Source organism: Heliangelus exortis, chromosome 7, assembly GCF_036169615.1.
Source record: "Heliangelus exortis chromosome 7, bHelExo1.hap1, whole genome shotgun sequence".
Lineage (NCBI taxonomy): Eukaryota > Metazoa > Chordata > Aves > Apodiformes > Trochilidae > Heliangelus > Heliangelus exortis.
The window spans coordinates 18,272,892-18,289,277 of NC_092428.1; the positions used below are offsets into that span (position 1 = coordinate 18,272,892).

Below are 16,386 nucleotides of genomic sequence, written 5' to 3' on the forward strand. Positions count from 1 at the left end.
CGTATTTGCAATAAGAATTAAACTTTCATATAGATTCTCCAGACACTTTCTGAGTGCACTTTGTTTGAAAAGCAATTTACTGGATTAATGTAGTACATGCAAAGATAACTTGGGTTGACATTCTAGCGGAGTAGCATCTATCACATGAGCAAAAAATGGAATATTCCTGCCCTTAGGTTCCTTTGTAATCTTAATTTATTAATGGGTCTCTGCATTCCATGAATGACATTTGCAGTTGGTACAGAGTGGAAATGCTGTAGAGGATCAGATAAAAGAAAAGTTGGTTATAAAGAAGAACAGATCTCAAAAAAACCCAAAAAACAAAAAAAACCCAAAAAAACAAAAAAAAAACCCCCCAAACAAACCACAAAACCAGAAGGGTGAAGCTAGAGAGCCCCTTCTGTTCCTCATATTTGTTGAGGACCTCTGGAGGAGAAGCAGTGTGGATCATATCCTTCCCAGTTCTTTTGCAGCTCTCAGAAAAGAAGGATGAGAAAAGGGAAAAATGTTTCCCTATGTAGGGACCAGAGGAAATTGGAGCTTTAGTACACGGGCTTTAGCTTAGCAGCTGTTTAACTGAGTCCTTGTGAGGCGATCATAGTCTCCTTAGAACAAAATCTTGCCTTAGAACTTGATTGTCAACTTCTCGCCAAACCCCATCATTTGTACTTAGTTAAATAAAAGTATTTACGTCACATGTCATCAGTTACTTTTGTTTATGTAATCAATACATTCATCTCTAAGGGAAATGCAGAAAAAGCACTGACATAGATTGGCAAAACACTTGCATATACTATGGATTCTGGAGCATGAAAGGTTTGAAAATATGTTGAGAGGAAGTGTTGGTTTAGGTATCAATGGGAAATAAAATTTCTACTGTCTATTCAACCATGTAATGTAGAGTAAGTGAGGTGTGTCATAGTAAAGATTACAATAGTGAACTAAGGTTCTGCTCTTTTACTTCAACTTCTTGCAGTATTTCAGCATCTAAAGTTGAAGTTTGAAGTAAGATCATATTAAACAAAGTAGAAACTTCATGCTTTTACCAGTTACTTCCACATAATCCTCTTGATGTTTGTTTGAAGAATTTCTGGGCAGATGTACTGGAAATCTGTGATGTGACAGATATGTGAAAATAATACAAGGATATGATAGGCTAGTAAAAGAAAGCTCTTAAGTAGGATAAAAAGATAAAATCTTCATTGCTGTCATTTTGGTAATAATCTTAAAAAAACAAACAACAACAAAACAATGAAAAAAACAAAACCACATGCACAAAGAAACCAAACAAACCTCACATGGTGGAAAAAGTCTGGATCAGCCTAGGCTACTGAACAACCCACAGGTGAAGCTGGAGTGGATTTGAGGAGAAAATTTAGCTGAGTTCTCTCTAGTGTCATTGCAATAGAGGAATGTCTTCTCCACAGCAGAAGAGACTCCTAGGCCAGCTCACACATGCCCTGTTATGTGTTGGCTCCAAGGAGCCATCCAGGGAGCTCAGTGTTCCACATGGTCTCATCTGCATTCCTTCTGTGTCAGGTTTGCACTGTGATTAGATCACCTGCCAACCTGCAGCAGCAGCCACCTGCTCCTCCTCTTCCTACCTTGGAGTCTCAGACCACATAAGTACATTCTTCACTCAATTACTCTTTGCTCCAGCTGGCTTTGGTTTCCATCAGCTGACGGTGACCTTACTGCATGTCCTGCAGACAACACCACAGTGCACTTGATTTGGTGGGTGAGCAGTAGTTCAGGTAATGCCTCCCTGGGTGAGGAGCAGGTGGAAGAGAGAAGGAATGGCACTGCCACAGCCAGAACTGTTGCTCTCTCATGCAGGCTCACAGGGTAAGAGTCACATAAAGCCAGCTCTCTCTTCAACTGTGAGCTCCTCAAGACTCAGATAAGGAAGCTGCATGTAATATTTAGCTGCTCTGTTCTTCTGAGTGCAGATCATAATCACAGAGATAGATGATCTGCCTGCAGTAGCATGCTAGGGAAGGTGTTTCTAATTTGGAGTTGTCATCAGGCAGCACAATGCTAATTACGATTAGAACCTTTCTTTTGTGGACCCAACAATCTTCAAAACCAGAAAGTGGAAAGAAGATTCAGAGTCAGGGGGGACAGAGGCTAAAGACTTTTTTTCTGTGAAGTGGAGCTTTTAGGCTTATGCTTCAGTAATGATGAAAATCAGGTTTAACTACATTTTTATGTTTTTACAATCTTCAATCAACTGCTCTGACTTTACAGCATAACAATTAAAAAAATCTCTCAGCAAGGAGGAGAGACTCAATGTGGCCTTTGATAGGCCAACAATGTAAATAATTAATGATTTCAGAAAAAGAATTATGAATGAGCTGGTGGAAGGGCTTTGCATACTTGCTTTGAGAGTGAAAAAGATCCCTGTGTATCTTTGGGGAGGCCACATCTCCAGATTTTAGTGAGCACAAAACAGAGAAAAGCTGATTGAAATGTTAAAGATCTCAGCCAAACACAGAAATGATCAGATAAACCATCTTCAGTACCATTGGTTCTGAAGAAACAGATTAATAGTTATGAACAGGACTGTGTCACAAGAATCAGTATTTAAACAATTTGAGGGCCCAGTGTGTGCTAATGCATTTCTGTAATTCATTATCTGGGGTTTTGTTTCAATGTGGGATAAGGCTCTTACTTTTAGGGTTCACAAAGGGAGTTCCATGTGGAGGCTGCCTTGAAGAAAGTCAGACTGAAGAAAATAGAAAAGATGGTGAGAAGATTCTCAGCAGTCATAGCTGCATGAAATGTAGCAGTTAAGGAGGACAGATACTGTCTTTGCCACTAAAATGCTTGTGGATAAGTAGATTAGTAGAGATGTAGAGAGATGTATAAAGATCATGCCTCTAGCTCTGGGGTCAATTCCAGTGGCTTGCCTACTCCACAAAGGTGAAATGAGGTGTTACTTCATTTTCTATGTTTGCCCCCACTGTTGTCTTTCACATTGTATCTACAAAAGGTGGGAATTTTGGTGAGAAACTAACTTCAGACCTAAATTCATCTCTGAAATGTTGCTGTCAGGGAGGGCAAAATGCTTAGAAAAGCTAAATAGGCCACTAGTTTCTTCAGTGGAAGAATCCACATTTCACTTCTGCTTTTCAACCTATCAGGAAACCTCTGAAAGCGACTTGACTCATTGAGCATTGCTTTTAGGGCAGTGTCTGAGGTGAGATCAATGTTGCTCCCACCTTAGATTCTTGGAAAACCTCAGCCTCATTCCTGGATGGGAACCAAACCACAATAATGCAGACATTTAACTAAACAGCAATTCTATAACTGATTTCATCTGGGACCAAAGGTGGAAGCAACACAGAAGTCCCAGTTCACACAGCATCAGGCCCTAAGCCAGTGTTTTAAAGTCTTGTGACTTTCTTGAAGGTAGGCAAAAAAATCCTTCTCAAGTTCAGCTAACCTATGAAGGGCTGGCTAACTCTGATAGAGCAGTGTTTGGTGCTGACACTTAAGGTGATTTTAAAAATCTAAATCCAGGAAAATCATTCAAGAAACAGCTTTAATTGACAGAGCTGTATCAGTCTCCAGTTGTGCTCAAAAGCTCATCTATCTACTCATGATGTCTTCAGTGCATTGGAGTGACCAGTTAGTATTTTAATGGAGGTATTCAGTTTACCTGTTTGAAAGTCTGTTTTGCTGACCAAGCAAGCCTGTTTTACAATATAAAATGGGTCATGAGATGTCAGTGATATTGCATGGGTTGTAATATTAGGTTGAAAATAGTGGAGTTTATTCTTCTCTTTTGTTTTTTCACTTTCAGGAGAGCCACAGTAAAAGGACATGAGATAACTTTCATGGAATTCTGCTTTTGATCAAGCTCTTAAAAATGGATGTAAACGTTATTTTCTCTCATGAGGTAAGTATTCCCATAGAAAAATTAAAACAAATAAATAAACAACAACAAAAAAACCCAGCAGCATTTGGTCAGGTATTTTACAGTTATAGAATCTGTGACTTGGAGAACTTTGTACTGAAAATCTTAACCAAAAAGTCCTAGAATGAATCCTTTCTCTTACAGGGCTAGTTAGCTCTGTTCTGACATCCCAGTGGATAAAAACAAATATGTAAAGGATCTCTGTTGTTGCAGAGTTATTGTAATGGGCAACTTCTGCATGTAGTAGCTTGTGACCTGATGTCCTGCTCTTCAAAGCATCAAAGAAACGGAAGTTGCTAAGTCTACTTTTCAAGAGTGAATAACTGCAGAGGGAGGAAACAACTGAGATCCTGAGATAAAGAAAGAGTTTGTACCACAAATACACAAGTACCCTCTTATGCAACCAAGCAACTTTCTCTGTCCCTGCTCTGTGCAGCCTGGGGAAAAGGTGGGGCTCTTTTCAGCCTGAGTTGCAAGTGCATAATAATAATAATGCTTAGTCAACTTTCACACCCATATCTTCACTGATTCATGCAGTAAGCATGTAAGTTAGTAAAACCAAAGACATCTACATTTAGGATCACAGGAAAATTTAAGCTGTAAGGAACTTCAGGAGATGAAATTTTGTAGCCTCCTACTCAAATTTTCAAATAGTCAGGAAGTTAAGTCATTTCCACAAATTTGCCTTCTCAGTTTATAAATGCTCAGAAGCTTTGACAAAAGGTGGATTTCTGTCTCGCCATGTGTATTAAATGTACCTTACAATAATGCAGCTAAGAATATAAACATGCTACTAAAATTTGTCAGAAGGGAAAATGCTTCCATTTTGATGGAGTTGTACAAGAACTGTCTGTTTCTTTGAACAAAGGAAACAAGCAATAACTCTTTGATGTATTAATTTCTTGCAATTAGAAATGGAACCTCCACAGGTCATCTAACACACTCATGTGCTTGCCAGTATTTTCAAGATGGGTTCCCTGCGAGAATGACCCCCTTCCCAGGCATCTCTAGGGAATCTGTTTATTTACTTTCTCATGTGAGCAAAATTGTTTTCTCATAATAAAGAGAAGGGAAGTGAACACATTTCTTATTCTGCTTGATACATGTAGCTGAAACATTTCCTCTGAAGTATAAATATTTGTTCATGGGAAAACATAGTGACAATGTGAATAAATATAAGCATCTTGTCAGGAAGCTTAGGGAGCAATCTCTCCCCTGGGCTCAAGTAAACACAAACCAAGTGCTCCCTCCCATCATTATCTACTAAAATAGTGTTTCATTTGCCCTAGAAAGAGCTACTTCAGTGTTTTTGTTGGGGAGGTTCATACAAAGGGGTTAATGCTGCCAGGAGAAAGATTTCAGCATTCAGAGCTTCATAGGAGGGTCACTGAAGTGGGGAGACACATGGTTTACTTTGGATTTATGCTTGTCTTAATGTGATTTGGATTGTTTCCTCAAAATTGGTAATTTAATAGCTTTATAGTTACATTAGTAATTTAATGAGCCCCTCCAGCACATCATCAAAGACAAACATATACTTTGTGAACAAAAATAGAGGTCATTTTATAGGTAATGCACTTCGTAAAAGCCAGTATATAGTATTACATGTATGCAAGTTGTGAATTCATTAATTATTTAATATACACTAAGAGCAATCTCAGCATAATCAAGTACTTTTTAAGGCTAATGGCACACCTCAGAACTCTGGTATCTCTCTTCACCTCTGCTCTCAATGTGGAATCTCACTTTCCAGCCTGATTTGCTGTCTCTAAATGAATTTCTGGGTAACAGACACAGCTTATGTAATTAAGTTGCAGAAAAATGTTCTGGGAAAATATATTCTGTGAACTCACTATTTCCACAATTATTTCTGTTGCTTCTGTGATGGGGTCTCACTTCTTGAAGATAAGAGACCCGCAGGTCTGCACAGAAGTTGGTTGCACTAACTTCTCACTCTGTGCTTGAGTCAGAAAGGGCTGCATCTGTGCAAGGCCTGTCTTTGTGTTGCTGTTATTTGCTCCTTAACAGCCACATCACAGTATGTTTGCTTATGGGCTTGGGTGTCTCTTGAGGCATTATGAGATGAGTAAATCTCATAATGTAAGTAGTAGTAAATTTACAAATTTTAGTAGTAAATTTGTAGTAAATTTAGCTGTCTGGTTAAAGAAGCCTCTTCTCTCTTGAAAATTAGTTTCTTCACAGTCTGTGGAATAAAATCAGTACAGGTGTGTTAGCTACTACAGCAGAGAGTCTAGTAATGTAATTTAACTGACAATCCAGATACCTTTGTAGTTCTTCTCTTCTATTCTTACCCAGAAAAACGTTGTTGGGCCTGACTCACAAAAGTCTGTAAAGGGTTCTTTTAAAAGTAAATACCTATGTGCCTTACTACTTTACTGAAAAAAGAAAAAAATAGCTGTTAGTAGAATTCATGATGCTTTGGCAATATGACTGCCAAGCAATGAGAGCTTGTGAAATACCTTTGATTATTTTTTTTTATAAAGCTTCCTAACTGCCTGATTAAGTTCAAAACCACTGCTTGTGGTTCTAGTTTGGTTTTAATTTCATGATGGTAAATTCTGCTCCTGACATATTTAATTGCTGCAGTTATCTGTTTGTGTATGTGTAACTGGAAATTGATGTCTTTTTCTCTGTACTTTGCAGATCACACAGTGAACATAGTAGCTTGAATCCTTTAAGCTGTCTTTAGCCTAATTTGTATTTCAAGCCTGTAAAAATGATACTTTGACAGCTCCTGGAGGTAATACGTTCCACACCCTCTGTAAAAACTGCAAATATGTGCAAGAAAGATGTGCTTTCATGGTCTGTGGCTTTTGAATGGCAGAATTAACAAAGAACAGAATCCTTCTTCATAACTATTCCTAATAAACATAATTTGGGAAAGGCTCATCAGACAGCCAGTGGTGAAATGTGCTTTCCTTCCCTGCTTCTTACACTTGGAATCACTTTTGTGGATCACTTGTGTGCATTCCTCTGCTATTTCTGCAATTACTATTATACTTCAGCTACCCAGTTTTATTAGAATTTATTGAAAGTGTTTCAGGGGGAAAAGGGTGTCTTTCAGAGTTGAGTCCAGTAATATTCTTTCTGTATGTGATCTAAACCCTTGACTCTCTGGGAAAACAAAAAAGCTGTAACTACTTTTGCTTAGACATATTGAAGTAAACTGCTAGAATAGATGAGCAATATTTGAGTAGTAGACACCTTTTGTTGATATAAGCCTGTCTAACACATTGAATTTAAGTTTGTGTTGTAGAAGTGCAGTATTTGCAAGGCAATCTGTACTAATGTAACTAAAACATGTCATTAAACTGGTGTAAATGGTTGTAAGAGGCACAAGGTCTTTCTGAAAAGGTAAGACTGTTAAAAAAATGTATGGCCCAAAATTAGAAAATGTGAATTTTCTAATTTGAGACTTCGAATATAAATTTGAATTATTAAAGCCACAGAGTAGCTAATATGCAGGGTCACACTATTCAAAATAAATGAAGATCTGCAATGTAATCTTAGGCAGGGAATTGTAATCCAAACCAGTACATTCTTTGAATGAGCTAATGGAGCAAATATTCAAGTGACAGGTGTTTCATTCAGTGCTGTTTTTTTCCAGCTACTTTAATTTATGTCTTCATCTTTCTAGAACAGGTATGCTGCAACCAATTCTGTGGACTCTTGCTTGATTTATTACCTGAAATGAAGCCCTCTTAAGAGGAGTCAATGGGCTCCATCAGTTTCAGTAGGATTTCTATCAGGCTCTTAAACTGCAACTGGAGTCCTCTGCTTTTGTGTCTAGCTGACTGTGGGACAGAGGTGCAGAGGAGTAAGTTGTAGTTAACAAGGCTCTTTCTCAAAGATTAATGATGGTGAGATTAGGCTGCCCTTGACTCTAATACTTAATCCTACTCTGTTGGTTTGGCATCCTGTAAAGATCAGAATATGGCTGTTGGATGCTCTTCTTGTTTATGAGCAGTAAGTCAGAAACCAATAATACTGGTATTGGCAACTTAGAAAAAGTAAAGAAAATCTGTTTTGCTTCTCTTTTTCTCACCACTACACTTTCCAGTTTCTGTAATTAGAGGTCTGTGTTCAAGATTGGTCTCATGATCTCTTTATAGAACCAGTATAAGCAACTCAGAGCAGTAATGGCATGTCAGTGCAGTGATCTCTATTAATGCTGTAGAATTTATGCAGTCTTTGACCAATAGTTCAGTTTCTAAAATTTGGTCTTCATTTTGCATTCTTCTGCATATAAAGTCACAAAGCTTTTAATGCATTAAATGATTTTTACAAGCCTCAAAAGGCAGGCAGAGTATTTATAATGCTGTAAAGAATGAGAGCTGATCCATTTATATATGGCTTTTAAAGCTCAATGTCTCAGATCAAGAATGAGAAGACAAGACTGTGTTTACCACTGAAAAGCTCCTCTTATAGTATAAAGGTGTTACAAGATATCACTGCTCTTTGGAAGTCGTTACTCACAGAAGTGCACTTTGTCTGACCTGCAGAGAGGGCAGAGACCAACAGCAAGCCAGAAGGTCAAACAGATGGAAAGTCTTCCCCAGTTGCCTGTTTGCTATGACTTTCCTTTCATTCTACCTAGTTCTTTCCATCCGTTAACATCTCATTAGGTGGCAGAAATGTTTTAAGAAACTCTTAACAATTATGCAGATGCCAGTGTTATGAGTGAGATAAATGGGTAATGTAGTACAGGCATGAAATCAGTTCTTCAGTGTGAGTATTTACACTGAGATTAGCATTTCATGTCTATGTGAATGTTGTCCTGTGAAGTGCCAATAGTTACTCTGAGCTGAAAATGTATTTCTGGTGTGTCCCACTCTGTGAACAGAAGCAGTAGGTAGGGACAGAATTATCAAGAGATTAGAATAGTTCTCATATAAGTCAACTTTCACAGCTGCATTAAGAATAGCATTACCCTTAATTTTGGTCAGTGAGCTTTATAAAATATAACACTACAACAGCTTGCCATAGAGGGCAAATCATTGATTTTAAAGATGAATCTCCTGTGCCTTGGAAAACTCCTTAAATACTGGGCATAGCAGATAAATCGGGCATGCTTTGGAGAGTTAGGAAAAAGCCTTATGACACTTTGATGCAATCTCTTCCAGTTTCACTCCCTAGCCAAACAACAAAATGACACACATTCAAATAGAAATCCTCCTACTAGTTAGTTCTTCTCATTTTGCTTCTCTTCAGAACTGTTTATAAGCTGATTAAATATTTCTAACCCAAGCTGTAGTTCTGAGGTTCTAGAAGCAGAAATACATCAAATAGAAACTTTGGCAAAGTTATCACATCTAATATAAAATTGTGTTCTACAACAAATTCTTAGAACAGTCTTGTCCTCTCTGGGCTGTGAATGCAGTGAGCCATAACTCTGCCACTTTTTCACTGGGAGACTCAAGTAACCTCTCACCCATTTTTCTTGCTGTTCTTCATATTAAGCCAAAATTATATTTTGCTTGTTTTCTGGTACTGCAAACTGGGATTATTCAAATGAATCCACTCTCTTTTAAGACCAGCCTATGCAGCCCTATGGAAAGAGAAGCACAGTAGCAAAGACAGTGAGTTTTGTAAGGTTTCATGAGAGAAATGCTGACAGCACAAGTGAACAGGCTGAGACATACCTGAGTCAGGGCACTCTCCCAGCAATAAGGACAAACCATACACATGGCTGCCTGAGGATGAACGTAGTGAGGGGCTCAGTGCTGTGTCCAGTTCTAGGATTAACAATGCTGAAGAGAGACTGACCAGCTGAAGAGGGTGCAAGGAGCACTGATACAGTGAGGGGATTGAAACACGATGCACACAGAGAGCCTGAGGGAGCTGATTATCTGGTCTGCAGAAGAGAAGACTAAGAGGACATTTAATTATTGTTTCAGGTACCTAACAAGGTGTTATAGAGGAAACTACATTCTTACAATTGCACAACAAAAGAGCAAGAGGCAGAAGTGATTATATTGTTGGGAGATCAGTGTCCTATAATTAATAGGCTTAATATGGAAGTGTGGGTAGACAGAAGCCAATATCCTACATGTGATTTGACTAAAGCATTGTTGAAATATAACCCTCTGAAAAAGTCGTATGTATCCAATTTATAATTGGTTCCAAATTATAAGTATTAGCATTTTCTTTCTCTAGATAATCCCTTTCATATTTACCCAGGTGTTTAAAATGTGTGTGTATATTAAGCATTTTGTGTCCCTCTGCTAGTGAAAACACATGTAGAAATACAATTCATAATGCAAATAACTGGTGCTATATATCATTCATAAAATGCACTAATAAGTTCTGTTGTATTGCAGGTTTCTTAAGTGATGATGGTCTTTCATTATATTTAGCATTCTGTATTTATGTACCTATATATATATCTCCATTTAGCATTGAACAACAACAAAACCCTTAAAAATAAATGCATAGTGGTCTCTGTTAGAATGTCTATTGCACACAGTGCAGATATCATTGTATAAATTACATGTCTCCATCTCTGAGAATTAAAACAGTTGTGTGGAATAGTATGAAAAGAGGTGCAGTTGGCCTAATCAGCTTGGACAGTTGGCTGAGAATAGATGTTGACATCACTTAATAGAAACACATTACATGAAACACTAAACTCCATCCTTGTTACACCATAGGAAAAATGGATTGTGTACAATATACAAGAGTTTTGAAGGGAAAGCTAATTGTAGATGCATAAGCATTTGGCAGGGATGCATTACAGTTCTGAATTCAAATCCATTAATATAAAAATTGTACTGACAGGAAATTACTTGAATTTTATTTCAATGGGTATAGAATACATATTAACATTTTTTCCAAGGCATTTATTCTCTTTATGAATTTTTAAGGGATAAAATTTAATGGAATATATATCAATCCATTACAGAAGTAGTTGGAAATTATTTTAATCTATCCACATAAAATTAAAACCTCTAAGATAATTGTGGAAGAATGTAGACTTCAATGACAGGAGCTGAGTAATTCTAATATTTTAGTTTGCATGCTGCCAATTGACTGAAACTACTTATATTACATACAATGGGTGGATGGTGAAGTCCATAACTGAATTACTACATGGCCCCTTATTTTGATTATACCTAATTCATTCATGTTCTTTTGTACTCTTGAAAGCAGTATAGAAAGCCTTCTGTCCCAGTGAGACAGCCATATACAACATGGAGCTCATATGGGATGATCTAACTTCCTTTTTTTTTACTTAATTCCTTATGCATTTAAGCTACTAGCTGTCTTCTAATCTTAAATGCTCTTAAAGGCTTCTAATATGAAGGGCCTCTGCATCCAGAGATAAGAGAGGACAAGGAACTCAAGTTTGTTCTGGGTTTCATTTTTGGACTGTCCCAGGCTGAGTTTGCAATGTCAGATCTGCCCTCAGTGCACACTCAAGCCAGTGCTGCATTTGTCCATGCTGGCATTGCCAGTGTGTGTAACTTGTCTTAGGAAACTGCATTTCTGCTTCTTTGTTATTATATAAAGCAGAGAGGAAATAATCTGAATTGTCCTGATGAAAAACTTGAGTGTGTCCTCAGAGGGAGCAACAGACCCCATCACTAGATTTATTTGTGTTTATCTTAGGAAGTATCTTTGATAGAGTCCACCTAGACCTCTAATACAGGAAAGAACACTTTGCTTCCCCACGGCCTCAAGTCTTGATGTGTCTGGGATATAGACTTTCTCAGAAAGCTGGTAAACAGTAATATAAAAAAAAAAAGCACAGACTTATCATGCTTAGACTATCATTATTCTTAGATTATAACAGGGTGCTAAGAATCCCAGAGTATTCCATTTCCTCTTCTTCTAGTGGAGTCTTGACAAAAAAGCTGAAGTGCTTGTAGTCCCCTCTTCCTGCACCTCCTGTTATCCTTGACCAGTGTTTTTTCAAATTTACTACTGAGCTTTTCTCTGGTGTCTCAGGAGTGCAGAGGATGGAAGGGCCTGAGGGCACTGAGCTTCAGCATTTCTGAGCTGGTAGAAAGCTCCCAAAGGAGTTCTGTTAACACTGCACATTGGAGCAGCCTCTGAAGTTAAACTAACTCTTCAGATTCATGACTAGAAAGGTTATTTGTAAATTCAGTTATGGCTTATGCACATCTGATGTTCTCTCCTGATGGTTTTTAATTGTCTGAGAAATATATTCTCAAAAACAAAAGGTTAATTTTGCCCCAGAGTAAAAAATAAGATATTGGAGCATATGGGAACATACCTTTTATATTTGCACTTTCAACTCTGTTTTGTGTTTTTGAAAACTAAAATAACTCTGAATAAGTAAAATTCTGCATGGGTATGAATGCATTTTTTTAATTATTATTTTATTCTTTTTCATCCAGTTATTTTCTAAGTTGTATGGTGGTGTTAAAAGCACAAAATGGAGATGCAATGATGGGGCACACTTAACAGCCCATAATCATGTTTTGGAAAGCTGTATGGACTTTGCAAAAGCAGACTCAATAGTTAAATGCTAGCCATACTCCAATGCTATGTCCTTTAGGACTGCTCACAAAGATGGAGATTTTCCATTTCTCTGTTTCCTTGATAGTTTTTATGCTGCCCTGAAAGCAAACAAAGAAAAAAAAATTCCAAGCTTGCTACCTGGAATACTTAAACATCTAATTGAGTGAAGCTTTATCACTCATGTTTTTAATGCTTATGCAAACTCAGTGGGAATACTTGTGGTTTATTACTGTACTTTCTTGTAGCAAAGCCTAGAAACTGTTTGTTGCTCTACCTATTAGGGATGCATTCCAGCCACTTCTCAAGGTGTGTCACTCAAGTTTATGGCCAAAACTCTACTGTTTGTAAGTCTGGAAAAACGTAAATACAGTTCAATAGGATTATGTGTCAAAGAGCAGAGGGATTCTAGCCATCCTGGGTTTTTATTTTATACTTTCCTGTAAAAGTTACAATCCTAATTATATAAGAAGTTGCATGTTTGTGGTAGGAAAGCACCGAATGGCAAAAGTAGCTGGAGATGGTCATTAAAATGGAAACTACACAGTAGCCTGTAGCTGTGTTCACAGCTGTGTTCACAGCTGCAGAAGCCTTCAGGCTCTGGGTACCCCTTGATGAAATAGGTAAAAGAGGAAGAAACTCAAGACCTTTTCTTTATCCCCATCAAAAGCAAAGACCTGTTTGTCTTTTTCTTTTAACCTGGCTAATCTTTGTCATTGCTGTAGTCTGCTAACTATATTGTCACTTTCTCCCTTCTTGCTGCCCTCTTCTTTTATTCCTGCAGAAAATCTCTGTAATAGGCTTGCAAGCAGATCTAAAGGGCTTCTTATATTATAGTACAATACTTCCTGAGTCAGTATCAGAGCAAGTAATGCTGCTTTGTATGAATTTCTCTGACATGATGCTAACTTAGCTGTTATGACAATAACACTCCATGTGTAGCAGTGATAGTCGAGGTGTGTTTAATAGAGACCTTGAGTGTCTTCATGATTTGTCTTCAGAAAGTAATCATTTAGACAGGAAAACAAAGATAGCAATTAGAAATTAAGATTTGCCATAGTGAAACAGTCCAGCAAAATTAATATTCTTTTTAGGGCATTAGATTGTAGGATTATAGGATTTGACATATATTTACTTTTTGTTGCCTGCATTATCAGTTTGGTATTTCTTTGATTATAAGCAGATACACAAGTGAGAGTCATTTTAGTTTCTGATGTCTTGTTCATTCAAACACTGTGCAATGCTAGGAATGTAACATCTTCCTGTGATATTTGTAGTGATGCACATTGTTCTTCTGTACCTAATAGCCTCCTGTGATATAAAGTTGCAAACTGTAATTTTTCCTGACATAGATGAACTCAATTGAAAATTGTCACAGTCTGACCTGGTTAATGGGAGTTCGGCTTCTGGGTATTTGAAAAATGTATTTGACTACAACTGAATGAATCTGGATGCTGTTAACCTGTTATTGGTATTGTTGGCTGCTATTGGACATAGGACTTTAGAACCAACTCTATGTTTTTAGAAAAATTACTACTGTTGATATAAGACTGCAACGTGTGAGTCAAGGTTGCTCTACGAGAGTATTTGCTTTCCAGCAAGCTACAACTGCGTCAGATAAGTTTGCTTACCCACACCAGGTGTGCCCATGCCCCTCACTGCATTAAAAGGTTCCTTGAATTTGTTGTTGACATCAAGTGGTAAACACAATAGGGGAAAGGTAATGTTTTAGCAGGGAGCCTGGGCTAAATTGTGAGTGCTTTCTCTAGCTACCGACCGGGCCTTGAGCCACTTGTACCGGCCATAAAACTCGATTGTCAACTTAAGGGGGTTTGCGCTTTGTGTGCACCCCTTCTAAACGAAGGGTTCCGGTGTTAGTTAGAATGGAGAGAGGGAGTTTCAAAACACAGCAGCGCCTGCAGTAAGAAATTGTGCAGCCAGGTGAGGGGACCATCCAGGGAGGCCTTCAGAACCTCTGAGTTCTTTATTTTAGGTATTAGGTCATTTAGGTATTTAAAGACGTGTGTAGAAGTATGTGCGTGTGCAGTCGTCAATTTTTGGCTAGTTTCGTCAAAAGAGCCTCCAGTGCCCTGGTGCCGGGTCTGGGGGTCCTGGCCGGCGGGCGGGCGGAGGCTGCGGGCGCGGTTCCAGCCACCGCCCCTTTACGCGCGGCCGCCGTTTCATGAATGAAATCCAATCGCCGGGCTATAAATAGCTCGCGGGGCTGCAGACGTCACTGTGCGCGCGGCTGCCGCCGCACGAGTTACTGCCGCGGGGCGGGGCGGGCCGGGCCGCACCGGACCGGGACCGGGGCCGGCAGAGCAGCGCTGGCGGCATGCGGCCGCCCTGCCGCGCCGGGCTGGCTCCTGGCGCTGCCCCGCCGCCCTGAGGAGCCCCGGGAAGGGGACGCGGCGGCCGCCGCCACCCCAATCCTGTCCCGCCGGGGCCGGGGAGCCACCCCCGCTGCCTGCACCCCGGCTGCCGGTCATCCCGCCCTCCCGGGTAGGTCCCGCGTCGCCCGGGCGTGATCGTGCTCCGACCTGCAGGCTGCGTGTGCGGGGCAGGGTCGGGCTGGCAGCCAGCGTCTCCCCTGGGCTCGGGTAGCGGTGCCCTGAGCGTCCAGTCTCCCGCAGGTGCGCTCCCGCCTCGTCAGGAGAGAGGAGGAGGAGGAGGAGGAGGCATCCTCCCCTCCCCCGAGAACAGAGAAGGCCGAGTCCTTGATGAAGCAGATCTGGCAGGCTTCCTCTTCCAGAGAGGCCACAGGGTGCAAGGAAAAAAAATAGGAAGGGTACGAAGTGTACAGGACGTAGAAACCTCCTGGCGCTTGGGACTTCTGAGTGTCATTTACTAAAAACCTGAAGGATTTCTGTTCTTTTCCCCGTCCCCTTTATTTCTCCCCGCTGTGTCTGTGGAGTGTGTTGTGGGTTGCTGGTGACAACACCAGGAGGCTGCGGAGGGGTCTCGTAGCACAGGGTTAATCAGATGTCTTTGTCGGTACCTGTTCTGGGGCCACAGAAAGGGGGTGTGGAGACAAACAGTAGTAGATTTTAATTGGTTAAGTCAACCTTTAGGGAGTATTGTGGCATCCAGCAACGAGAGCAATGAGAAATCGGTCACTGGACAGGCTGGTGCAGACTAGGCAGAGAGCTCAAGTTGCCTTTTATTGGTCAAGGCACTACTTAGCCTTCTGAAGGAAGCAATATACTTATTTTGAAAAGGATAATAATAAAAGAAAGCCCTTGTAACTCTGCATATGGTCACAGCAAGAGCAAGGAAGTGATGCCAGAATATTCTCAATGACTTTGTTCATCCTCAGTTTGTGTACTATTTCAGGACATGCAGCTGACTCAAAGCCAAATGTTCAGCTTGAGCTGTAACAGAAGCTGAGGTGGGAATTACTTTGTTCAGTATGCTCAAGGGGAGTTCTTAAGCTACCAGTCTTTCTATGCAAAAATAAAACATGAGAGAAAAAAAATACACATATATCTATGTATTTCAGGGCTTGGAGTGACAGTTCATGGAAATGGAACGGTCTAGTTCCTTTTCAATACTTTTGCCCTGACTTCACCCCTTAGGTTATACTTCTCTTATATGTATACACTGGGTTTGTCTTATTCTATGTCTCTGGTATACAATGTGTCTATACATTATTAGCAGAAAAAAAAATGGTGAGTTCCTATTTTTTGCCATTTTTGCCAAGGTTCTTTCTCTAAGTGGCATAGCACTCAAAAGCATTAAAATTTGGAACAGGCTGTGTATGTAGAAGTCTTTTTATCCAAGAAGAAATAAACAGCAATTTTAGCTTGTGGAGAGCTTTCTAAAATTTCTGCCTTTTTAAAACTCCAAGCCTCATAAATACTTTAGAGCATTAGGCTGAGAGGAAGAGCTGATGAGCTGACCAGTAAATCCCTGTGTTTGTTTCTTTGCTAATACATTTTATTCACTGGAAAAAAAAATGCATAAGT

The 16,386-nt window shown here is 39.6% G+C and overlaps 1 protein-coding gene and 1 long non-coding RNA gene across 7 annotated transcripts in view; one reads left to right on the forward strand and one right to left on the reverse strand.

Annotated features, from left to right (window-relative positions):
* The window catches only part of RHOBTB1 (Rho related BTB domain containing 1), a 64,780-nt gene that overhangs the window by 1,006 nt on the left and 47,388 nt on the right, over window positions 1-16,386 (forward strand). For 5 of the 6 annotated variants that reach the window (XR_011726830.1, XR_011726829.1, XM_071749143.1 and 2 more), the window contains exon 2: window positions 3,806-3,901. The gene's annotated coding sequence lies outside the window, so the exon portion shown is untranslated. Of the gene's footprint in view, window positions 1-3,805; window positions 3,902-14,708; window positions 14,924-16,386 lie in introns of those variants that run through there. The other variant, XM_071749142.1, reaches the window with a different exon arrangement.
* On the reverse strand, window positions 943-1,772 carry LOC139798472 (uncharacterized). Its single transcript, XR_011726831.1, has 2 exons — window positions 1,294-1,772; window positions 943-1,111 (listed from the first exon to the last, which is right to left on the reverse strand). It is a non-coding gene; the product is annotated as an uncharacterized lncRNA (long non-coding RNA).